The sequence below is a fragment of the Watersipora subatra genome, chromosome 8 (genome assembly GCF_963576615.1).
Source record: "Watersipora subatra chromosome 8, tzWatSuba1.1, whole genome shotgun sequence".
Taxonomy (NCBI): domain Eukaryota; kingdom Metazoa; phylum Bryozoa; class Gymnolaemata; order Cheilostomatida; family Watersiporidae; genus Watersipora; species Watersipora subatra.
The window spans coordinates 25,593,922-25,621,078 of NC_088715.1; the positions used below are offsets into that span (position 1 = coordinate 25,593,922).

The 27,157-nt window shown below is 38.6% G+C and overlaps 10 non-coding genes across 10 annotated transcripts; all 10 read right to left on the reverse strand.

Annotated features, from left to right (window-relative positions):
• Positions 1 to 7,361: 7,361 nt before the first annotated feature.
• Positions 7,362 to 7,435, reverse strand: Trnan-guu (transfer RNA asparagine (anticodon GUU)). The gene has a single exon. It is a non-coding gene; the product is annotated as a tRNA-Asn (tRNA).
• Positions 7,436 to 9,016: 1,581 nt separating this feature from the next.
• On the reverse strand, positions 9,017 to 9,090 carry Trnan-auu (transfer RNA asparagine (anticodon AUU)). Its single transcript has one exon. It is a non-coding gene; the product is annotated as a tRNA-Asn (tRNA).
• A 584-nt stretch (positions 9,091 to 9,674) lies between these two features.
• Trnan-guu (transfer RNA asparagine (anticodon GUU)) lies at positions 9,675 to 9,748 on the reverse strand. The gene has a single exon. It is a non-coding gene; the product is annotated as a tRNA-Asn (tRNA).
• A 589-nt stretch (positions 9,749 to 10,337) lies between these two features.
• On the reverse strand, positions 10,338 to 10,411 carry Trnan-guu (transfer RNA asparagine (anticodon GUU)). The gene has a single exon. It is a non-coding gene; the product is annotated as a tRNA-Asn (tRNA).
• A 915-nt stretch (positions 10,412 to 11,326) lies between these two features.
• On the reverse strand, positions 11,327 to 11,400 carry Trnan-guu (transfer RNA asparagine (anticodon GUU)). Its single transcript has one exon. It is a non-coding gene; the product is annotated as a tRNA-Asn (tRNA).
• A 2,566-nt stretch (positions 11,401 to 13,966) lies between these two features.
• On the reverse strand, positions 13,967 to 14,040 carry Trnan-guu (transfer RNA asparagine (anticodon GUU)). The gene has a single exon. It is a non-coding gene; the product is annotated as a tRNA-Asn (tRNA).
• Positions 14,041 to 14,955: 915 nt separating this feature from the next.
• On the reverse strand, positions 14,956 to 15,029 carry Trnan-guu (transfer RNA asparagine (anticodon GUU)). The gene has a single exon. It is a non-coding gene; the product is annotated as a tRNA-Asn (tRNA).
• Positions 15,030 to 20,238: 5,209 nt separating this feature from the next.
• On the reverse strand, positions 20,239 to 20,312 carry Trnan-auu (transfer RNA asparagine (anticodon AUU)). The gene has a single exon. It is a non-coding gene; the product is annotated as a tRNA-Asn (tRNA).
• Positions 20,313 to 20,896: 584 nt separating this feature from the next.
• On the reverse strand, positions 20,897 to 20,970 carry Trnan-guu (transfer RNA asparagine (anticodon GUU)). Its single transcript has one exon. It is a non-coding gene; the product is annotated as a tRNA-Asn (tRNA).
• Positions 20,971 to 21,559: 589 nt separating this feature from the next.
• Trnan-guu (transfer RNA asparagine (anticodon GUU)) lies at positions 21,560 to 21,633 on the reverse strand. The gene has a single exon. It is a non-coding gene; the product is annotated as a tRNA-Asn (tRNA).
• Positions 21,634 to 27,157: the final 5,524 nt, after the last annotated feature.

Genomic DNA, 27,157 nt, shown 5'->3' on the forward strand with positions numbered 1-27,157 from the left:
AAGACGAGATGTCAGAATATATTTATTATGTGAAATGAGCAATACTAAAATTTATTTTCAAGAGTTATCATAGTGACTGTGCCAAAATTATAAGGGCTCATCCCTGGGTGGGCTTGAACCACCAACCTTTCGGTTAACAGCCGAACGCGCTAACCGATTGCACCACAGAGACAAGATATCAGACTATTTAATCTGTGAAACGAGCATGACAACAAATCATTTGTTGGTTTTTAATACTATTTCCATTAAAATTAAAAACAATCGTCAATGCCAGAAGTTCAACCACCAACTGTTCGGTTACCAAAGGATCGTGCTACCGACATGTGCCAAAAAGACTGTCAGAATATATTTAATCATTGAAACGAGCAATGCTAAAAATTATTTTCAAGACTTACAATAGTGCATGTACGAAAATTATAAGGGCTCGTCCCTGGGTAGGCTTGAAGCACCAACCTTTCGGTTAACAGCCGAACGCACTAACCGATTGCACCACAGAGACAAGATATCAGACTATTTAATCTGTGAAACGAGCATGACAACAAATCATTTGCTGGTTTTTAATACTATTTCTATTAAAATTAAAAACAATCATCAATGCCAGAAGTTCAACCACCAACTGTTCGGTTAGCAAACGATCGTGCTACCGACATGCGCCAAAAAGACGAGATGTCAGAATATATTTAATCTGTGAAATGGGCAACACTAAAATTTGTTTTCAAGAGTTTTCTTAGTGATTGTGCCAAAATTATAAGGGCTCATCCCTGGGTGGGCTTGAACCACCAACCTTTCGGTTAACAGCCGAACACGCTAACCGAATGCACCACAGAGACAAGATATCAGACTATTTAATCTGTGAAACGAGCATGACAACAAATCATTTGCTGGTTTTTAATACTGCTTCTATTAAAATTAAAAACAATCGTCAATAGCAGAAATTCAACTACCAGCTGTTCGGTTAGCAAACGATCGTGCTACCGACATGCGCCAAAAAGACGAGATGTCAGAATATATTTAATCGCTGAAACGAGCAACGCTAAAATTTATTTTCAAGACTTACAATAGTGCATGTACCAAAATTATAAGGTCTCATCCCTGGGTGGGCTTGAACCACCAACCTTTCGATTAACAGCCGAACGCACTAACCGATTGCACCACAGAGACAAGATATCAGACTATTTAATCTGTGAAACGAGCATGACAACAAGACATTTGCTGGTTTTTAATACTATTTCTATTAAAATTAAAAACAATCGTCAATGGCAGAAGTTCAACCACCAACTGTTCGGTTACCAAACGATCGTGCTACCGACAAGCGCCAAAAAAACGAGATGTCAGAATATATTTAATCTGTGAAATGAGCAATACTAGAATTTATTTTCAAGAGTTATCATAGTGATTGTGCCAAAATTATAAGTGCTCGTCCCTGGGTGGGCTTGAACCACCAACCTTTCGGTTAACAGCCGAACGCGCTAACCGATTGCACCACAAAGACAAGATATCAGACTATTTAATCTGTGAAACGAGCATGACAACAAATCATTTGCTGGTTTTTAATACTATTTCTATTAAAATTAAAAACAATCATCAATGCCAGAAGTTCAACCACCAACTGTTCGGTTACCAACCGAACGTGCTACCGCCATGCACCACAACGATAACATGGCAGAATATATTTAATCTGTGAAATGGGCAACACTAAAATTTGTTTTCAAGAGTTTTCTTAGTGATTGTGCCAAAATTATAAGGGCTCATCCCTGGGTGGGCTTGAACCACCAACCTTTCGGTTAACAGCCGAACACGCTAACCGAATGCACCACAGAGACAAGATATCAGACTATTTAATCTGTGAAACGAGCATGACAACAAATCATTTGCTGGTTTTTAATACTGCTTCTATTAAAATTAAAAACAATCGTCAATAGCAGAAATTCAACTACCAGCTGTTCGGTTAGCAAACGATCGTGCTACCGACATGCGCCAAAAAGACGAGATGTCAGAATATATTTAATCGCTGAAACGAGCAACGCTAAAATTTCTTTTCAAGACTTACAATAGTGCATGTACCAAAATTATAAGGACTCATCCCTGGGTGGGCTTGAACCACCAACCTTTCGATTAACAGCCGAACGCACTAACCGATTGCACCACAGAGACAAGATATCAGACTATTTAATCTGTGAAACGAGCATGACAACAAGACATTTGCTGGTTTTTAATACTATTTCTATTAAAATTAAAAACAATCGTCAATGCCAGAAGTTCAACCACCAACTGTTCGGTTACCAAACGCTCGTGCTACCGACATGTGCCAAAAAGACGACATGTCAGAATATATTTAATCGTTGAAACGAGCAATGCTAAAAATTATTTTCAAGACTTACAATAGTGCATGTACCAAAATTATAAGGACTCGTCCCTGGGTGGGCTTGAACCACCAACCTTTCGATTAACAGCCGAACGCACTAACCGATTGAACCACAGAGACATCATATCAGACGATTGAATCTGTGAAACGAGCATGACAACAAGACATTTGCTGGTTTTTAATACTATTTCCATTAAAATTAAAAACAATCGTCAATGCCAGAAGTTCAACCACCAACTGTTCGGTCATCAACCGAACGTGCTACCGCCATGCACCCCAAAGAGAACATGGCAGAATACCTAATCTGTTAAACGAGCATGACAAAGTTTTAATTTCAAGAGTTATAATACTGACTGTGCCAAAATTATTAGGGCTCGTCACTGGGTGTGCTTGAACCACCAACTTTTCGATTAACAGCCGAATGCATTAACCGATATAGTGACAGAGACATCATATCAGACGATTGAATCTGTGAAACGAGCATGACAACAAGACATTTGCTGGTTTTAAATACTATTTCTATTAAAATTAAAAACAATCATCGATTCCAGAATTTCAACCACCAACTGTTCGGTCACCAACCGAACGTGCTACCGCCATGCACCCCAAAGATAACATGGCAGAATACCTAATCTGTTAAACGAGCATGACAAAGTTTTAATTTCAAGAGTTATAATACTGAGTGTGCCAAAATTATTAGGGCTCGTCCCTGGGTGTGCTTGAACCACCAACTTTTCGATTAACAGCCGAATGCATTAACCGATTTAGTGACAGAGACATCATATCAGACGATTGAATCTGTGAAACGAGCATGACAACAAATCATGTGCTGGTTGTTAATACTGCTTCTATTAAAATTAAAAACAATCGTCAATGGCGGAAATTCAACTACCAACTGTTCGGTTAGCAAACGATCGTGCTACCGACATGCGCCAAAAAGACGAGATGTCAGAATATATTTATTCTGTGAAATGAGCAATACTAAAATTTATTTTCAAGAGTTATCATAGTGACTGTGCCAAAATTATAAGGGCTCATCCCTGGGTGGGCTTGAACCACCAACCTTTCGGTTAACAGCCGAACGCGCTAACCGATTGCACCACAGAGACAAGATATCAGACTATTTAATCTGTGAAACGAGCATGACAACAAATCATTTGCTGGTTTTTAATACTATTTCCATTAAAATTAAAAACAATCGTCAATGCCAGAAGTTCAACCACCAACTGTTCGGTTACCAAACGATCGTGCTACCGACATGTGCCAAAAAGACTGTCAGAATATATTTAATCGTTGAAACGAGCAATGCTAAAAATTATTTTCAAGACTTACAATAGTGCATGTACGAAAATTATAAGGACTCGTCCCTGGGTGGGCTTGAACCACCAATCTTTCGGTTAACAGCCGAACACGCTAACCGATTGCGCCACAGAGACAAGATATCAGACTATTTAATCTGTGAAACAAGCGTCACAACAAATCATTTGCTGGTTTTTAATACTATTTCTATTAAAATTAAAAACAATCGTCAATGGCAGAAATTCAACTACCAACTGTTCGGTTAGCAAACGATCGTGCTACCGACAAGCGCCAAAAAAACGAGATGTCAGAATATATTTAATCTGTGAAATGAGCAATACTAGAATTTATTTTCAAGAGTTATCATAGTGACTGTGCCAAAATTATAAGTGCTCGTCCCTGGGTGGGCTTGAACCACCAACCTTTCGGTTAACAGCCGAACGCACTAACCGATTGCACCACAGAGACAAGATATCAGACTATTTAATCTGTGAAACAAGCATGACAACAAATCATTTGCTGGTTTATAATACTATTTCTATTAAAATTAAAAACAATCGTCAATGGCAGAAATTCAACTACCAACTGTTCGGTTAGCAAACGATCGTGCTACCGACAAGCGCCAAAAAAACGAGATGTCAGAATATATTTAATCGTTGAAACGAGCAATGCTAAAAATTATTTTCAAGACTTACAATAGTGCATGTACCAAACTTATAAGGGCTCATCCCTGGGTGGGCTAGAACCACCAACCTTTCGGTTAACAGCCGAACGCGCTAACCGATTGCGCCACAGAGACAAGATATCAGACTATTTAACCTGTGAAACGAGCATGACAACAAATCATTTGCTGCTTTTTTAATACTGCTTCTATTAAAATTAAAAACAATTGTCAATGCCAGAAGTTCAACCACCAACTGTTCGGTTACCAAACGATCGTGCTACCGACATGTGCCAAAAAGACGACATGTCAGAATATATTTAATCGTTGAAACGAGCAATGCTAAAAATTATTTTCAAGACTTACAATAGTGCATGTACTAAAATTATAAGGGCTCGTCCCTGGGTGGGCTTGAACCATCAACCTTTCGGTTAACAGCCGAACGCGCTAACCGATTGCACCACAGAGACAAGATATCAGACTATTTAATCTGTGAAACGACCATGACAACAAAGCATTTGCTAGTTGTTAATACTATTTCCATTAAAATTAAAAACAATCATCAATGCCAGAAGTTCAACCACCAACTGTTCGGTTACCAACCGAACGTGCTACCGCCATGCACCACAAAAATAACATGGCAGAATATATTTAATCTGTGAAATGAGCAACAATAAAATTTGTTTTCAAGAGTTTTCTTAGTGATTGTGCCAAAATTATAAGGGCTCATCCCTGGGTGGGCTTGAACCACCAACCTTTCGGTTAACAGCCGAACACGCTAACCGAATGCACCACAGAGACAAGATATCAAACTATTTAATCTGTGAAACGAGCATGACCACAAATCATTTGCTGGTTTTTAATACTGCTTCTATTAAAATTAAAAACAATCGTCAATAGCAGAAATTCAACTACCAGCTGTTCGGTTAGCAAACAATCGTGCTACCGACATGCGCCAAAAAGACGAGATGTCAGAATATATTTAATCGCTGAAACGAGCAACGCTAAAAATTATTTTCAAGACTTACAATAGTGCATGTACCAAAATTATAAGGACTCGTCCCTGGGTGGGCTTGAACCACCAACCTTTCGATTAACAGCCGAACGCACTAACCGATTGCACCACAGAGACAAGATATCAGACTATTTAATCTGTGAAACGAGCATGACAACAAGACATTTGCTGGTTTTAAATACTATTTCTATTAAAATTAAAAACAATCATCGATTCCAGAGTTTCAACCACCAACTGTTCGGTCACCAACCGAACGTGCTACCGCCATGCACCCCAAAGATAACATGGCAGAATACCTAATCTGTTAAACGAGCATGACAAAGTTTTAATTTCAAGAGTTATAATACTGAGTGTGCCAAAATTATTAGGGCTCGTCACTGGGTGTGCTTGAACCACCAACTTTTTGATTAACAGCCGAATGCATTAACCGATTTAGTGACAGAGACATCATATCAGACGATTGAATCTGTGAAACGAGCATGACAACAAATCATGTGCTGGTTTTTAATACTGCTTCTATTAAAATTAAAAACAATCGTTAATGGCGGAAATTCAACTACCAACTGTTCGGTTAGCAAACGATCGTGCTACCGACATGCGCCAAAAAGACGAGATGTCAGAATATATTTATTCTGTGAAATGAGCAATACTAAAATTTATTTTCAAGAGTTATCATAGTGACTGTGCCAATATTATAAGGGCTCATCCCTGGGTGGGCTTGAACCACCAACCTTGCGGTTAACAGCCGAACGCACTAACCGATTGCACCACAGAGACAAGATATCAGACTATTTAATCTGTGAAACGAGCATGACAACAAGACATTTGCTGGTTTTAAATACTATTTCTATTAAAATTAAAAACAATCATCGATTCCAGAGTTTCAACCACCAACTGTTCGGTCACCAACCGAACGTGCTACCGCCATGCACCCCAAAGATAACATGGCAGAATACCTAATCTGTTAAACGAGCATGACAAAGTTTTAATTTCAAGAGTTATAATACTGAGTGTGCCAAAATTATTAGGGCTCGTCACTGGGTGTGCTTGAACCACCAACTTTTTGATTAACAGCCGAATGCATTAACCGATTTAGTGACAGAGACATCATATCAGACGATTGAATCTGTGAAACGAGCATGACAACAAATCATGTGCTGGTTTTTAATACTGCTTCTATTAAAATTAAAAACAATCGTTAATGGCGGAAATTCAACTACCAACTGTTCGGTTAGCAAACGATCGTGCTACCGACATGCGCCAAAAAGACGAGATGTCAGAATATATTTATTCTGTGAAATGAGCAATACTAAAATTTATTTTCAAGAGTTATCATAGTGACTGTGCCAATATTATAAGGGCTCATCCCTGGGTGGGCTTGAACCACCAACCTTGCGGTTAACAGCCGAACGCGCTAACCGATTGCACCACAGAGACAAGATGTCAGATGATTTAATCTGTTAAACGAGCATGACAACAAATCATTTGCTGGTTTTTAATACTATTTCCATTAAAATTAAAAACAATCGTCAATGCCAGAAGTTCAACCACCAACTGTTCGGTTACCAAACGATCGTGCTACCGACATGTGCCAAAAAGACTGTCAGAATATATTTAATCGTTGAAACGAGCAATGCTAAAAATTATTTTCAAGACTTACAATAGTGCATGTACGAAAATTATAAGGACTCGTCCCTGGGTGGGCTTGAACCACCAATCTTTCGGTTAACAGCCGAACGCGCTAACCGATTGCACCACAGAGACAAGATATCAGACTATTTAATCTGTGAAACGAGCGTGACAACAAAGCATTTGCTGGTTTTTAATACTATTTCTATTAAAATTAAAAACAATCGTCAATGGCAGAAATTCAACTACCAACTGTTCGGTTAGCAAACGATCGTGCTACCGACAAGCGCCAAAAAAACGAGATGTCAGAATATATTTAATCTGTGAAATGAGCAATACTAAAATTTATTTTCAAGAGTTATCATAGTGACTGTGCCAAAATTATAAGGGCTCATCCCTGGGTGGGCTTGAACCACCAACCTTTCGGTTAACAGCCGAACGCGCTAACCGATTGCGCCACAGAGACAAGATATCAGACTATTTAATCTGTGAAACGAGCATGACAACAAATCATTTGCTGGTTTTTAATACTTTTTCTATTAAAATTAAAAACAATCGTCAATGGCAGAAATTCAACTACCAACTGTTCGGTTAGCAAACGATCGTGCTACCGACAAGCGCCAAAAAAACGAGATGTCAGAATATATTTAATCTGTGAAATGAGCAATACTAGAAATTATTTTCAAGAGTTATCATAGTGACTGTGCCAAAATTATAAGTGCTCGTCCCTGGGTGGGCTTGAACCCCCAACCTTTCGGTTAACAGCCGAACGCGCTAACCGATTGCACCACAGAGACAAGATATCAGACTATTTAGTCTGTGAAACGAGCATGACAACAAAGCATTTGCTGCTTTTTTAATACTGCTTCTATTAAAATTAAAAACAATTGTCAATGCCAGAAGTTCAACCACCAACTGTTCGGTTACCAAACGATCGTGCTACCGACATGTGCCAAAAAGACGAAATGTCAGAATATTATTAATCGCTGAAACGAGCAACGTTAAAAATTATTTTCAAGACTTACAATAGTGCATGTACCAAAATTATAAGGACTCGTCCCTGGGTGGGCTTGAACCACCAACCTTTCGATTAACAGCCGAACGCACTAACCGATTGCACCACAGAGACAAGATATCAGACTATTTAATCTGTGAAACGAGCATGACAACAAGACATTTGCTGGTTTTTAATACTATTTCCATTAAAATTGAAAACAATCGTCATTGCCAGAAGTTCAACCACCAACTGTTCGGTTACCAAACGATCGTGCTACCGACATGTGCCAAAAAGACGACATGTCAGAATATATTTAATCGTTGAAACGAGCAATGCTAAAAATTATTTTCAAGACTTACAATAGTGCATGTACCAAAATTATAAGGACTCGTCCCTGGGTGGGCTTGAACCACCAACCTTTCGATTAACAGCCGAACGCACTAACCGATTGCACCACAGAGACAAGATATCAGACTATTTAATCTGTGAAACGAGCATGACAACAAGACATTTGCTGGTTTTAAATACTATTTCTATTAAAATTAAAAACAATCATCGATTCCAGAATTTCAACCACCAACTGTTCGGTCACCAACCGAACGTGCTACCGCCATGCACCCCAAAGATAACATGGCAGAATACCTAATCTGTTAAACGAGCATGACAAAGTTTTAATTTCAAGAGTTATAATACTGAGTGTGCCAAAATTATTAGGGCTCGTCCCTGGGTGTGCTTGAACCACCAACTTTTCGATTAACAGCCGAATGCATTAACCGATTTAGTGACAGAGACATCATATCAGACTATTTAGTCTGTGAAACGAGCAGGACAACAAAGCATTTGCTGCTTTTTTAATACTGCTTCTATTAAAATTAAAAACAATTGTCAATGCCAGAAGTTCAACCACCAACTGTTCGGTTACCAAACGATCGTGCTACCGACATGTGCCAAAAAGACGAAATGTCAGAATATATTTATTCTGTGAAATGAGCAATACTAAAATTTATTTTCAAGAGTTATCATAGTGACTGTGCCAAAATTATAAGGGCTCATCCCTGGGTGGGCTTGAACCACCAACCTTTCAGTTAATAGCCGAACGCACTAACCGATTGCACCACAGAGACAAGATATCAGACTATTTAATCTGTGAAACGAGCATGACAACAAATCATTTGCTGGTTTTTAATACTATTTCTATTAAAATTAAAAACAATCGTCAATGCCAGATGTTCAACTACCAACTGTTCGGTTACCAAACGATCGTGCTACCGACATGTGCCAAAAAGACTGTCAGAATATATTTAATCGTGTAAACGAGCAATGCTAAAAATTATTTTCAAGACTTACAATAGTGCATGTACAAAAATTATAAGGACTCGTCCCTGGGTGGGCTTGAACCACCAATCTTTCGGTTAACAGCCGAACGCGCTAACAGATTGCGCCACAGAGACAAGATATCAGACTATTTAATCTGTGAAACGAGCGTGACAACAAATCATTTGCTGGTTTTTAATACTATTTCTATTAAAATTAAAAACAATCGTCAATGGCAGAAATTCAACTACCAACTGTTCGGTTAGCAAACGATCGTGCTACCGACAAGCGCCAAAAAAACGAGATGTCAGAATATATTTAATCTGTGAAATGAGCAATACTAGAAATTATTTTCAAGAGTTATCATAGTGACTGTGCCAAAATTATAAGTGCTCGTCCCTGGGTGGGCTTGAACCACCAACCTTTCGGTTAACAGCCGAACGCGCTAACCGATTGCGCCACAGAGACAAGATATCAGACTATTTAGTCTGTGAAACGAGCATGACAACAAATCATTTGCTGCTTTTTTAATACTGCTTCTATTAAAATTAAAAACAATTGTCAATGCCAGAAGTTCAACCACCAACTGTTCGGTTACCAAACGATCGTGCTACCGACATGTGCCAAAAAGACGACATGTCAGAATATATTTAATCGTTGAAACGAGCAATGCTAAAAATTATTTTCAAGACTTACAATAGTGCATGTACTAAAATTATAAGGGCTCGTCCCTGGGTGGGCTTGAACCATCAACCTTTCGGATAACAGCCGAACGCGCTAACCGATTGCACCACAGAGACAAGATATCAGACTATTTAATCTGTGAAACGAGCATGACAACAAAATATTTGCTGGTTTTTAATACTATTTCTATTAAAATTAAAAACAATCGTCAATGCCAGAAGTTCAACCACCAACTGTTCGGTTACCAACCGAACGTGCTACCGCCATGCACCACAAAAATAACATGGCAGAATATACTTAATCTGTGAAATGAGCAACAATAAAATTTGTTTTCAAAAGTTTTCTTAGTGATTGTGCTAAAATTATAAGGGCTCATCCCTGGGTGGGCTTGAACCACCAACCTTTCGGTTAACAGCCGAACGCGCTAACCGATTGCGCCACAGAGACAAGATATCAGACTATTTAATCTGTGAAACGAGCAATACAACAAATCATTTGCTGGTTTTTAATACTATTTCTTTTAAAATTAAAAACAATCATCAATGGCGGAAATTCAACTACCAACTGTTCGGTTAGCAAACGATCGTGCTACCGACATGCGCCAAAAAGATGAGATGTCAGAATATATTTATTCTGTGAAATGAGCAATACTAAAATTTATTTTCAAGAGTTATCATAGTGACTGTGCCAAAATTATAAGGGCTCATCCCTGGGTGGGCTTGAACCACCAACCTTTCAGTTAACAGCCGAACGCACTAACCGATTGCGCCACAGAGACAAGATATCAGACTTTTTAATCTGTGAAACGAGCATGACAACAAATCATTTGCTGGTATTTAATACTATTTCCATTAAAATTAAAAACAATCGTCAATGCCAGAAGTTCAACCACCAACTGTTCGGTTACCAAACGATCGTGCTACCGACATGTGCCAAAAAGACTGTCAGAATATATTTAATCGTTGAAACGAGCAATGCTAAAAATTACTTTCAAGACTTACAATAGTGCATGTACGAAAATTATAAGGACTCGTCCCTGGGTGGGCTTGAACCACCAATCTTTCGGTTAACTGCCGAACGCGCCAACCGATTGCACCACAGAGACAAGATATCAGACTATTTAATCTGTGAAACGAGCATGACAACAAATCATTTGCTGGTTTTTAATACTATTTCTATTAAAATTAAAAACAATCGTCAATGGCAGAAATTCAACTACCAACTGTTCGGTTAGCAAACGATCGTGCTACCGACAAGCGCCAAAAAATCGAGATGTCACAATATATTTAATCTGTGAAATGAGCAATACTAAAATTTATTTTCAAGAGTTATCATAGTGACTGTGCCAAAATTATAAGTGCTCGTCCCTGGGTGGGCTTGAACCACCAACCTTTCAGTTAACAGCCGAACGCGCTAACCGATTGCGCCACAGAGACAAGATATCAGACTATTTAATCTGTGAAACGAGCATGACAACAAAGCATTTGCTAGTTTATAATACTATTTCCATTAAAATTAAAAACAATCGTCAATGCCAGAAGTTTAACCACCAACTGTTCGGTTACCAAACGATCGTGCTACCGACATGTGCCAAAAAGACGAAATGTCAGAATATATTTAATCGCTGAAACGAGCAACGCCAAAAATTATTTTCAAGACTTACAATAGTGCATGTACCAAAATTATAAGGGCTCGTCCCTGGGTGGGCTTGAACCACCAATCTTTCGGTTAACAGCCGAACACGCTAACCGATTGCGCCACAGAGACAAGATATCAGACTATTTAATCTGTGAAACGAGCGTGAGAACAAATCATTTGCTGGTTTTTAATACTATTTCTATTAAAATTAAAAACAATCATCAATGCCAGAAGTTCAACCACCAACTGTTCGGTTACCAACCGAACGTGCTACCGCCATGCACCACAAAGATAACATGGCAGAATATATTTAATCTGTGAAATGGGCAACACTAAAATTTGTTTTCAGGAGTTTTCTTAGTGATTGTGCCAAAATTATAAGGGCTCATCCCTGGGTGGGCTTGAACCACCAACCTTTCGGTTAACAGCCGAACACGCTAACCGAATGCACCACAGAGACAAGATATCAGACTATTTAATCTGTGAAACGAGCATGACAACAAATCATTTGCTGGTTTTTAATACTGCTTCTATTAAAATTAAAAACAATCGTCAATAGCAGAAATTCAACTACCAGCTGTTCGGTTAGCAAACGATCGTGCTACCGACATGCGCCAAAAAGACGAGATGTCAGAATATATTTAATCGCTGAAACGAGCAACGCTAAAATTTCTTTTCAAGACTTACAATAGTGCATGTACCAAAATTATAAGGACTCATCCCTGGGTGGGCTTGAACCACCAACCTTTCGATTAACAGCCGAACGCACTAACCGATTGCACCACAGAGACAAGATATCAGACTATTTAATCTGTGAAACGAGCATGACAACAAGACATTTGCTGGTTTTTAATACTATTTCTATTAAAACTAAAAACAATCGTCAATGCCAGAAGTTCAACCACCAACTGTTCGGTTACCAAACGCTCGTGCTACCGACATGTGCCAAAAAGACGACATGTCAGAATATATTTAATCGTTGAAACGAGCAATGCTAAAAATTATTTTCAAGACTTACAATAGTGCATGTACCAAAATTATAAGGACTCATCCCTGGGTGGGCTTGAACCACCAACCTTTCGATTAACAGCCGAACGCACTAACCGATTGAACCACAGAGACATCATATCAGACGATTGAATCTGTGAAACGAGCATGACAACAAGACATTTGCTGGTTTTTAATACTATTTCCATTAAAATTAAAAACAATCGTCAATGCCAGAAGTTCAACCACCAACTGTTCGGTCATCAACCGAACGTGCTACCGCCATGCACCCCAAAGAGAACATGGCAGAATACCTAATCTGTTAAACGAGCATGACAAAGTTTTAATTTCAAGAGTTATAATACTGAGTGTGCCAAAATTATTAGGGCTCGTCACTGGGTGTGCTTGAACCACCAACTTTTCGATTAACAGCCGAATGCATTAACCGATATAGTGACAGAGACATCATATCAGACGATTGAATCTGTGAAACGAGCATGACAACAAGACATTTGCTGGTTTTAAATACTATTTCTATTAAAATTAAAAACAATCATCGATTCCAGAATTTCAACCACCAACTGTTCGGTCACCAACCGAACGTGCTACCGCCATGCACCCCAAAGATAACATGGCAGAATACCTAATCTGTTAAACGAGCATGACAAAGTTTTAATTTCAAGAGTTATAATACTGAGTGTGCCAAAATTATTAGGGCTCGTCCCTGGGTGTGCTTGAACCACCAACTTTTCGATTAACAGCCGAATGCATTAACCGATTTAGTGACAGAGACATCATATCAGACGATTGAATCTGTGAAACGAGCATGACAACAAATCATTTGCTGGTTTTTAATACTATTTCCATTAAAATTAAAAACAATCGTCAATGCCAGAAGTTCAACCACCAACTGTTCGGTTACCAAACGATCGTGCTACCGACATGTGCCAAAAAGACTGTCAGAATATATTTAATCGTTGAAACGAGCAATGCTAAAAATTATTTTCAAGACTTACAATAGTGCATGTACGAAAATTATAAGGACTCGTCCCTGGGTGGGCTTGAACCACCAATCTTTCGGTTAACAGCCGAACACGCTAACCGATTGCGCCACAGAGACAAGATATCAGACTATTTAATCTGTGAAACGAGCATGACAACAAAATATTTGCTGGTTTTTAATACTATTTCTATTAAAATTAAAAACAATCGTCAATGCCAGAAGTTCAACCACCAACTGTTCGGTTACCAACCGAACGTGCTACCGCCATGCACCACAAAAATAACATGGCAGAATATACTTAATCTGTGAAATGAGCAACAATAAAATTTGTTTTCAAAAGTTTTCTTAGTGATTGTGCTAAAATTATAAGGGCTCATCCCTGGGTGGGCTTGAACCACCAACCTTTCGGTTAACAGCCGAACGCGCTAACCGATTGCGCCACAGAGACAAGATATCAGACTATTTAATCTGTGAAACGAGCAATACAACAAATCATTTGCTGGTTTTTAATACTATTTCTTTTAAAATTAAAAACAATCATCAATGGCGGAAATTCAACTACCAACTGTTCGGTTAGCAAACGATCGTGCTACCGACATGCGCCAAAAAGACGAGATGTCAGAATATATTTATTCTGTGAAATGAGCAATACTAAAATTTATTTTCAAGAGTTATCATAGTGACTGTGCCAAAATTATAAGGGCTCATCCCTGGGTGGGCTTGAACCACCAACCTTTCAGTTAACAGCCGAACGCACTAACCGATTGCGCCACAGAGACAAGATATCAGACTTTTTAATCTGTGAAACGAGCATGACAACAAATCATTTGCTGGTATTTAATACTATTTCCATTAAAATTAAAAACAATCGTCAATGCCAGAAGTTCAACCACCAACTGTTCGGTTACCAAACGATCGTGCTACCGACATGTGCCAAAAAGACTGTCAGAATATATTTAATCGTTGAAACGAGCAATGCTAAAAATTACTTTCAAGACTTACAATAGTGCATGTACGAAAATTATAAGGACTCGTCCCTGGGTGGGCTTGAACCACCAATCTTTCGGTTAACTGCCGAACGCGCCAACCGATTGCACCACAGAGACAAGATATCAGACTATTTAATCTGTGAAACGAGCATGACAACAAATCATTTGCTGGTTTTTAATACTATTTCTATTAAAATTAAAAACAATCGTCAATGGCAGAAATTCAACTACCAACTGTTCGGTTAGCAAACGATCGTGCTACCGACAAGCGCCAAAAAATCGAGATGTCACAATATATTTAATCTGTGAAATGAGCAATACTAAAATTTATTTTCAAGAGTTATCATAGTGACTGTGCCAAAATTATAAGTGCTCGTCCCTGGGTGGGCTTGAACCACCAACCTTTCAGTTAACAGCCGAACGCGCTAACCGATTGCGCCACAGAGACAAGATATCAGACTATTTAATCTGTGAAACGAGCATGACAACAAAGCATTTGCTAGTTTATAATACTATTTCCATTAAAATTAAAAACAATCGTCAATGCCAGAAGTTTAACCACCAACTGTTCGGTTACCAAACGATCGTGCTACCGACATGTGCCAAAAAGACGAAATGTCAGAATATATTTAATCGCTGAAACGAGCAACGCCAAAAATTATTTTCAAGACTTACAATAGTGCATGTACCAAAATTATAAGGGCTCGTCCCTGGGTGGGCTTGAACCACCAATCTTTCGGTTAACAGCCGAACACGCTAACCGATTGCGCCACAGAGACAAGATATCAGACTATTTAATCTGTGAAACGAGCGTGAGAACAAATCATTTGCTGGTTTTTAATACTATTTCTATTAAAATTAAAAACAATCATCAATGCCAGAAGTTCAACCACCAACTGTTCGGTTACCAACCGAACGTGCTACCGCCATGCACCACAAAGATAACATGGCAGAATATATTTAATCTGTGAAATGGGCAACACTAAAATTTGTTTTCAGGAGTTTTCTTAGTGATTGTGCCAAAATTATAAGGGCTCATCCCTGGGTGGGCTTGAACCACCAACCTTTCGGTTAACAGCCGAACACGCTAACCGAATGCACCACAGAGACAAGATATCAGACTATTTAATCTGTGAAACGAGCATGACAACAAATCATTTGCTGGTTTTTAATACTGCTTCTATTAAAATTAAAAACAATCGTCAATAGCAGAAATTCAACTACCAGCTGTTCGGTTAGCAAACGATCGTGCTACCGACATGCGCCAAAAAGACGAGATGTCAGAATATATTTAATCGCTGAAACGAGCAACGCTAAAATTTCTTTTCAAGACTTACAATAGTGCATGTACCAAAATTATAAGGACTCATCCCTGGGTGGGCTTGAACCACCAACCTTTCGATTAACAGCCGAACGCACTAACCGATTGCACCACAGAGACAAGATATCAGACTATTTAATCTGTGAAACGAGCATGACAACAAGACATTTGCTGGTTTTTAATACTATTTCTATTAAAACTAAAAACAATCGTCAATGCCAGAAGTTCAACCACCAACTGTTCGGTTACCAAACGCTCGTGCTACCGACATGTGCCAAAAAGACGACATGTCAGAATATATTTAATCGTTGAAACGAGCAATGCTAAAAATTATTTTCAAGACTTACAATAGTGCATGTACCAAAATTATAAGGACTCATCCCTGGGTGGGCTTGAACCACCAACCTTTCGATTAACAGCCGAACGCACTAACCGATTGAACCACAGAGACATCATATCAGACGATTGAATCTGTGAAACGAGCATGACAACAAGACATTTGCTGGTTTTTAATACTATTTCCATTAAAATTAAAAACAATCGTCAATGCCAGAAGTTCAACCACCAACTGTTCGGTCATCAACCGAACGTGCTACCGCCATGCACCCCAAAGAGAACATGGCAGAATACCTAATCTGTTAAACGAGCATGACAAAGTTTTAATTTCAAGAGTTATAATACTGAGTGTGCCAAAATTATTAGGGCTCGTCACTGGGTGTGCTTGAACCACCAACTTTTCGATTAACAGCCGAATGCATTAACCGATATAGTGACAGAGACATCATATCAGACGATTGAATCTGTGAAACGAGCATGACAACAAGACATTTGCTGGTTTTAAATACTATTTCTATTAAAATTAAAAACAATCATCGATTCCAGAATTTCAACCACCAACTGTTCGGTCACCAACCGAACGTGCTACCGCCATGCACCCCAAAGATAACATGGCAGAATACCTAATCTGTTAAACGAGCATGACAAAGTTTTAATTTCAAGAGTTATAATACTGAGTGTGCCAAAATTATTAGGGCTCGTCCCTGGGTGTGCTTGAACCACCAACTTTTCGATTAACAGCCGAATGCATTAACCGATTTAGTGACAGAGACATCATATCAGACGATTGAATCTGTGAAACGAGCATGACAACAAATCATTTGCTGGTTTTTAATACTATTTCCATTAAAATTAAAAACAATCGTCAATGCCAGAAGTTCAACCACCAACTGTTCGGTTACCAAACGATCGTGCTACCGACATGTGCCAAAAAGACTGTCAGAATATATTTAATCGTTGAAACGAGCAATGCTAAAAATTATTTTCAAGACTTACAATAGTGCATGTACGAAAATTATAAGGACTCGTCCCTGGGTGGGCTTGAACCACCAATCTTTCGGTTAACAGCCGAACACGCTAACCGATTGCGCCACAGAGACAAGATATCAGACTATTTAATCTGTGAAACAAGCGTCACAACAAATCATTTGCTGGTTTTTAATACTATTTCTATTAAAATTAAAAACAATCGTCAATGGCAGAAATTCAACTACCAACTGTTCGGTTAGCAAACGATCGTGCTACCGACAAGCGCCAAAAAAACGAGATGTCAGAATATATTTAATCTGTGAAATGAGCAATACTAGAATTTATTTTCAAGAGTTATCATAGTGACTGTGCCAAAATTATAAGTGCTCGTCCCTGGGTGGGCTTGAACCACCAACCTTTCGGTTAACAGCCGAACGCACTAACCGATTGCACCACAGAGACAAGATATCAGACTATTTAATCTGTGAAACAAGCATGACAACAAATCATTTGCTGGTTTTTAATACTATTTCTATTAAAATTAAAAACAATCGTCAATGGCAGAAATTCAACTACCAACTGTTCGGTTAGCAAACGATCGTGCTACCGACAAGCGCCAAAAAAACGAGATGTCAGAATATATTTAATCGTTGAAACGAGCAATGCTAAAAATTATTTTCAAGACTTACAATAGTGCATGTACCAAACTTATAAGGGCTCATCCCTGGGTGGGCTAGAACCACCAACCTTTCGGTTAACAGCCGAACGCGCTAACCGATTGCGCCACAGAGACAAGATATCAGACTATTTAACCTGTGAAACGAGCATGACAACAAATCATTTGCTGCTTTTTTAATACTGCTTCTATTAAAATTAAAAACAATTGTCAATGCCAGAAGTTCAACCACCAACTGTTCGGTTACCAAACGATCGTGCTACCGACATGTGCCAAAAAGACGACATGTCAGAATATATTTAATCGTTGAAACGAGCAATGCTAAAAATTATTTTCAAGACTTACAATAGTGCATGTACTAAAATTATAAGGGCTCGTCCCTGGGTGGGCTTGAACCATCAACCTTTCGGTTAACAGCCGAACGCGCTAACCGATTGCACCACAGAGACAAGATATCAGACTATTTAATCTGTGAAACGAGCATGACAACAAAGCATTTGCTAGTTGTTAATACTATTTCCATTAAAATTAAAAACAATCATCAATGCCAGAAGTTCAACCACCAACTGTTCGGTTACCAACCGAACGTGCTACCGCCATGCACCACAAAAATAACATGGCAGAATATATTTAATCTGTGAAATGAGCAACAATAAAATTTGTTTTCAAGAGTTTTCTTAGTGATTGTGCCAAAATTATAAGGGCTCATCCCTGGGTGGGCTTGAACCACCAACCTTTCGGTTAACAGCCGAACACGCTAACCGAATGCACCACAGAGACAAGATATCAAACTATTTAATCTGTGAAACGAGCATGACCACAAATCATTTGCTGGTTTTTAATACTGCTTCTATTAAAATTAAAAACAATCGTCAATAGCAGAAATTCAACTACCAGCTGTTCGGTTAGCAAACAATCGTGCTACCGACATGCGCCAAAAAGACGAGATGTCAGAATATATTTAATCGCTGAAACGAGCAACGCTAAAAATTATTTTCAAGACTTACAATAGTGCATGTACCAAAATTATAAGGACTCGTCCCTGGGTGGGCTTGAACCACCAACCTTTCGATTAACAGCCGAACGCACTAACCGATTGCACCACAGAGACAAGATATCAGACTATTTAATCTGTGAAACGAGCATGACAACAAGACATTTGCTGGTTTTAAATACTATTTCTATTAAAATTAAAAACAATCATCGATTCCAGAGTTTCAACCACCAACTGTTCGGTCACCAACCGAACGTGCTACCGCCATGCACCCCAAAGATAACATGGCAGAATACCTAATCTGTTAAACGAGCATGACAAAGTTTTAATTTCAAGAGTTATAATACTGAGTGTGCCAAAATTATTAGGGCTCGTCACTGGGTGTGCTTGAACCACCAACTTTTTGATTAACAGCCGAATGCATTAACCGATTTAGTGACAGAGACATCATATCAGACGATTGAATCTGTGAAACGAGCATGACAACAAATCATGTGCTGGTTTTTAATACTGCTTCTATTAAAATTAAAAACAATCGTTAATGGCGGAAATTCAACTACCAACTGTTCGGTTAGCAAACGATCGTGCTACCGACATGCGCCAAAAAGACGAGATGTCAGAATATATTTATTCTGTGAAATGAGCAATACTAAAATTTATTTTCAAGAGTTATCATAGTGACTGTGCCAATATTATAAGGGCTCATCCCTGGGTGGACTTGAACCACCAACCTTGCGGTTAACAGCCGAACGCGCTCACCGATTGCACCACAGAGACAAGATATCAGATGATTTAATCTGTTAAACGAGCATGACAACAAATCATTTGCTGGTTTTTAATACTATTTCCATTAAAATTAAAAACAATCGTCAATGCCAGAAGTTCAACCACCAACTGTTCGGTTACCAAACGATCGTGCTACCGACATGTGCCAAAAAGACTGTCAGAATATATTTAATCGTTGAAACGAGCAATGCTAAAAATTATTTTCAAGACTTACAATAGTGCATGTACGAAAATTATAAGGACTCGTCCCTGGGTGGGCTTGAACCACCAATCTTTCGGTTAACAGCCGAACGCGCTAACCGATTGCACCACAGAGACAAGATATCAGACTATTTAATCTGTGAAACGAGCGTGACAACAAAGCATTTGCTGGTTTTTAATACTATTTCTATTAAAATTAAAAACAATCGTCAATGGCAGAAATTCAACTACCAACTGTTCGGTTAGCAAACGATCGTGCTACCGACAAGCGCCAAAAAAACGAGATGTCAGAATATATTTAATCTGTGAAATGAGCAATACTAAAATTTATTTTCAAGAGTTATCATAGTGACTGTGCCAAAATTATAAGGGCTCATCCCTGGGTGGGCTTGAACCACCAACCTTTCAGTTAATAGCCGAACGCACTAACCGATTGCACCACAGAGACAAGATATCAGACTATTTAATCTGTGAAACGAGCATGACAACAAATCATTTGCTGGTTTTTAATACTATTTCTATTAAAATTAAAAACAATCGTCAATGCCAGATGTTCAACTACCAACTGTTCGGTTACCAAACGATCGTGCTACCGACATGTGCCAAAAAGACTGTCAGAATATATTTAATCGTGTAAACGAGCAATGCTAAAAATTATTTTCAAGACTTACAATAGTGCATGTACAAAAATTATAAGGACTCGTCCCTGGGTGGGCTTGAACCACCAATCTTTCGGTTAACAGCCGAACGCGCTAACAGATTGCGCCACAGAGACAAGATATCAGACTATTTAATCTGTGAAACGAGCGTGACAACAAATCATTTGCTGGTTTTTAATACTATTTCTATTAAAATTAAAAACAATCGTCAATGGCAGAAATTCAACTACCAACTGTTCGGTTAGCAAACGATCGTGCTACCGACAAGCGCCAAAAAAACGAGATGTCAGAATATATTTAATCTGTGAAATGAGCAATACTAGAAATTATTTTCAAGAGTTATCATAGTGACTGTGCCAAAATTATAAGTGCTCGTCCCTGGGTGGGCTTGAACCACCAACCTTTCGGTTAACAGCCGAACGCGCTAACCGATTGCGCCACAGAGACAAGATATCAGACTATTTAGTCTGTGAAACGAGCATGACAACAAATCATTTGCTGCTTTTTTAATACTGCTTCTATTAAAATTAAAAACAATTGTCAATGCCAGAAGTTCAACCACCAACTGTTCGGTTACCAAACGATCGTGCTACCGACATGTGCCAAAAAGACGACATGTCAGAATATATTTAATCGTTGAAACGAGCAATGCTAAAAATTATTTTCAAGACTTACAATAGTGCATGTACTAAAATTATAAGGGCTCGTCCCTGGGTGGGCTTGAACCATCAACCTTTCGGATAACAGCCGAACGCGCTAACCGATTGCACCACAGAGACAAGATATCAGACTATTTAATCTGTGAAACGAGCATGACAACAAAATATTTGCTGGTTTTTAATACTATTTCTATTAAAATTAAAAACAATCGTCAATGCCAGAAGTTCAACCACCAACTGTTCAGTTACCAACCGAACGTGCTACCGCCATGCACCACAAAAATAACATGGCAGAATATACTTAATCTGTGAAATGAGCAACAATAAAAATTGTTTTCAAAAGTTTCCTTAGTGATTGTGCTAAAATTATAAGGGCTCATCCCTGGGTGGGCTTGAACCACCAACCTTTCGGTTAACAGCCGAACGCGCTAACCGATTGCGCCACAGAGACAAGATATCAGACTATTTAATCTGTGAAACGAGCATGACAACAAATCATTTGCTGGTTTTTAATACTATTTCTTTTAAAATTAAAAACAATCATCAATGGCGGAAATTCAACTACCAACTGTTCGGTTAGCAAACGATCGTGCTACCGACATGCGCCAAAAAGACGAGATGTCAGAATATATTTATTCTGTGAAATGAGCAATACTAAAATTTATTTTCAAGAGTTATCATAGTGACTGTGCCAAAATTATAAGGGCTCATCCCTGGGTGGGCTTGAACCACCAACCTTTCAGTTAACAGCCGAACGCACTAACCGATTGCGCCACAGAGACAAGATATCAGACTTTTTAATCTGTGAAACGAGCATGACAACAAATCATTTGCTGGTATTTAATACTATTTCCATTAAAATTAAAAACAATCGTCAATGCCAGAAGTTCAACCACCAACTGTTCGGTTACCAAACGATCGTGCTACCGACATGTGCCAAAAAGACTGTCAGAATATATTTAATCGTTGAAACGAGCAATGCTAAAAATTACTTTCAAGACTTACAATAGTGCATGTACGAAAATTATAAGGACTCATCCCTGGGTGGGCTTGAACCACCAATCTTTCGGTTAACAGCCGAACGCGCTAACCGATTGCACCACAGAGACAAGATATCAGACTATTTAATCTGTGAAACGAGCATGACAACAAAGCATTTGCTAGTTTATAATACTATTTCCATTAAAATTAAAAACAATCGTCAATGCCAGAAGTTTAACCACCAACTGTTCGGTTACCAAACGATCGTGCTACCGACATGTGCCAAAAAGACGAAATGTCAGAATATATTTAATCGCTGAAACGAGCAACGCCAAAAATTATTTTCAAGACTTACAATAGTGCATGTACCAAAATTATAAGGGCTCGTCCCTGGGTGGGCTTGAACCACCAATCTTTCGGTTAACAGCCGAACACGCTAACCGATTGCGCCACAGAGACAAGATATCAGACTATTTAATCTGTGAAACGAGCGTGAGAACAAATCATTTGCTGGTTTTTAATACTATTTCTATTAAAATTAAAAACAATCGTCAATGGCAGAAATTCAACTACCAACTGTTCGGTTAGCAAACGATCGTGCTACCGACAAGCGCCAAAAAAACGAGATGTCAGAATATATTTAATCTGTGAAATGAGCAACACTAAAATTTATTTTCAAGAGTTATCATAGTGACTGTGCCAAAATTATAAGTTCTCGTCCCTGGGTGGGCTTGAACCACCAACCTTTCGGTTAACAGCCGAACGCGCAAACCGATTGCACCACAGAGACAAGATATCAGACTATTTAATCTGTGAAACGAGCATGACAACAAAGCATTTGCTAGTTTTTAATACTATTTCCATTTAAATTAAAAACAATCGTCAATGCCAGAAGTTCAACCACCAACTGTTCGGTTACCAAACGATCGTGCTACCGACATGTGCCAAAAAGATGAAATGTCAGAATATATTTAATCGCTGAAACGAGCAACGCTAAAAATTACTTTCAAGACTTACAATAGTGCATGTACCAAAATTATAAGGACTCATCCCTGGGTGGACTTGAACCACCAACCTTTCGATTAACAGCCGAACGCACTAACCGATTGCACCACAGAGACAAGATATCAGACTATTTAATCTGTGAAACGAGCATGACAACAAGACATTTGCTGGTTTTTAATACTATTTCCATTAAAATTAAAAACAATCGTCAATGCCAGAAGTTCAACCACCAACTGTTCGGTCACCAACCGAACGTGCTACCGCCATGCACCCCAAAGATAACATGGCAGAATACCTAATCTGTTAAACGAGCATGAAAAAGTTTTATTTTCAAGAGTTATAATACTGAGTGTGCCAAAATTATTAGGGCTCGTCCTTGGGTGTGCTTGAACCGCCAACTTTTCGATTAACAGCCGAATGCATTAACCGATTTAGTGACAGAGACATCATATCAGACGATTGAATCTGTGAAACGAGCATGACAACAAATCATGTGCTGGTTGTTAATACTGCTTCTATTAAAATTAAAAACAATCGTTAATGGCGGAAATTGAACTACCAACTGTTCGGTTAGCAAACGATCGTGCTACCGACATGCGCCAAAAAAACGGGATGTCAGAATATATTTATTCTGTGAAATGAGCAATACTAAAATTTATTTTCAAGAGTTATCATAGTGACTGTGCCAAAATTATAAGGGCTCATCCCTGGGTGGGCTTGAACCACCAACCTTTCGGTTAACAGCCGAAGGCGCTAACCGATTGCACCACAGAGACAAGATATCAGACTATTTAATCTGTGAAACGAGCATGACAACAAATCATTCGCTGGTTTTTAATACTATTTCCATTAAAATTAAAAACAAACGTCAATGCCAGAAGTTCAACCACCAACTGTTCGGTTACCAAACGATCGTGCTACCGACATGTGCCAAAAAGACTGTCAGAATATATTTAATCGTTGAAACGAGCAATGCTAAAAATTATTTTCAAGACTTACAATAGTGCATGTACGAAAATTATAAGGACTCGTCCCTGGGTGGGCTTGAACCACCAATCTTTCGGTTAACAGCCGAACGCGCTAACCGATTGCGCGACAGAGACAAGATATCAGACTATTTAATCTGTGAAACGAGCATGACAACAAAGCATTTCCTAGTTTTTAATACTATTTCCATTAAAATTAAAAACAATTGTCAATGGCAGAAATTCAACTACCAACTGTTCGGTTAGCAAACGATCGTGCTACCGACAAGCGCCAAAAAAACGAGATGTCAGAATATATTTAATCGTTGAAACGAGCAATGCTAAAAATTATTTTCAAGACTTACAATAGTGCATGTACTAAAATTATAAGGGCTCGTCCCTGGGTGGGCTTGAACCACCAATCTTTCGGTTAACAGCCGAACACGCTAACCGATTGCGCCACAGAGACAAGATATCAGACTATTTAATCTGTGAAACGAGCGTGAGAACAAATCATTTGCTGGTTTTTAATACTATTTCTATTAAAATTAAAAACAATCATCAATGCCAGAAGTTCAACCACCAACTGTTCGGTTACCAACCGAACGTGCTACCGCCATGCACCACAAAGATAACATGGCAGAATATATTTAATCTGTGAAATGGGCAACACTAAAATTTGTTTTCAGGAGTTTTCTTAGTGATTGTGCCAAAATTATAAGGGCTCATCCCTGGGTGGGCTTGAACCACCAACCTTTCGGTTAACAGCCGAACACGCTAACCGAATGCACCACAGAGACAAGATATCAGACTATTTAATCTGTGAAACGAGCATGACAACAAATCATTTGCTGGTTTTTAATACTGCTTCTATTAAAATTAAAAACAATCGTCAATAGCAGAAATTCAACTACCAGTTGTTCGGTTAGCAAACGATCGTGCTACCGACATGCGCCAAAAAGACGAGATGTCAGAATATATTTAATCGCTGAAACGAGCAACGCTAAAATTTCTTTTCAAGACTTACAATAGTGCATGTACCAAAATTATAAGGACTCATCCCTGGGTGGGCTTGAACCACCAACCTTTCGATTAACAGCCGAACGCACTAACCGATTGCACCACAGAGACAAGATATCAGACTATTTAATCTGTGAAACGAGCATGACAACAAGACATTTGCTGGTTTTTAATACTATTTCTATTAAAACTAAAAACAATCGTCAATGCCAGAAGTTCAACCACCAACTGTTCGGTTACCAAACGCTCGTGCTACCGACATGTGCCAAAAAGACGACATGTCAGAATATATTTAATCGTTGAAACGAGCAATGCTAAAAATTATTTTCAAGACTTACAATAGTGCATGTACCAAAATTATAAGGACTCATCCCTGGGTGGGCTTGAACCACCAACCTTTCGATTAACAGCCGAACGCACTAACCGATTGAACCACAGAGACATCATATCAGACGATTGAATCTGTGAAACGAGCATGACAACAAGACATTTGCTGGTTTTTAATACTATTTCCATTAAAATTAAAAACAATCGTCAATGCCAGAAGTTCAACCACCAACTGTTCGGTCATCAACCGAACGTGCTACCGCCATGCACCCCAAAGAGAACATGGCAGAATACCTAATCTGTTAAACGAGCATGACAAAGTTTTAATTTCAAGAGTTATAATACTGACTGTGCCAAAATTATTAGGGCTCGTCACTGGGTGTGCTTGAACCACCAACTTTTCGATTAACAGCCGAATGCATTAACCGATATAGTGACAGAGACATCATATCAGACGATTGAATCTGTGAAACGAGCATGACAACAAGACATTTGCTGGTTTTAAATACTATTTCTATTAAAATTAAAAACAATCATCGATTCCAGAATTTCAACCACCAACTGTTCGGTCACCAACCGAACGTGCTACCGCCATGCACCCCAAAGATAACATGGCAGAATACCTAATCTGTTAAACGAGCATGACAAAGTTTTAATTTCAAGAGTTATAATACTGAGTGTGCCAAAATTATTAGGGCTCGTCCCTGGGTGTGCTTGAACCACCAACTTTTCGATTAACAGCCGAATGCATTAACCGATTTAGTGACAGAGACATCATATCAGACGATTGAATCTGTGAAACGAGCATGACAACAAATCATTTGCTGGTTTTTAATACTATTTCCATTAAAATTAAAAACAATCGTCAATGCCAGAAGTTCAACCACCAACTGTTCGGTTACCAAACGATCGTGCTACCGACATGTGCCAAAAAGACTGTCAGAATATATTTAATCGTTGAAACGAGCAATGCTAAAAATTATTTTCAAGACTTACAATAGTGCATGTACGAAAATTATAAGGACTCGTCCCTGGGTGGGCTTGAACCACCAATCTTTCGGTTAACAGCCGAACACGCTAACCGATTGCGCCACAGAGACAAGATATCAGACTATTTAATCTGTGAAACAAGCGTCACAACAAATCATTTGCTGGTTTTTAATACTATTTCTATTAAAATTAAAAACAATCGTCAATGGCAGAAATTCAACTACCAACTGTTCGGTTAGCAAACGATCGTGCTACCGACAAGCGCCAAAAAAACGAGATGTCAGAATATATTTAATCTGTGAAATGAGCAATACTAGAATTTATTTTCAAGAGTTATCATAGTGACTGTGCCAAAATTATAAGTGCTCGTCCCTGGGTGGGCTTGAACCACCAACCTTTCGGTTAACAGCCGAACGCACTAACCGATTGCACCACAGAGACAAGATATCAGACTATTTAATCTGTGAAACAAGCATGACAACAAATCATTTGCTGGTTTTTAATACTATTTCTATTAAAATTAAAAACAATCGTCAATGGCAGAAATTCAACTACCAACTGTTCGGTTAGCAAACGATCGTGCTACCGACAAGCGCCAAAAAAACGAGATGTCAGAATATATTTAATCGTTGAAACGAGCAATGCTAAAAATTATTTTCAAGACTTACAATAGTGCATGTACCAAAC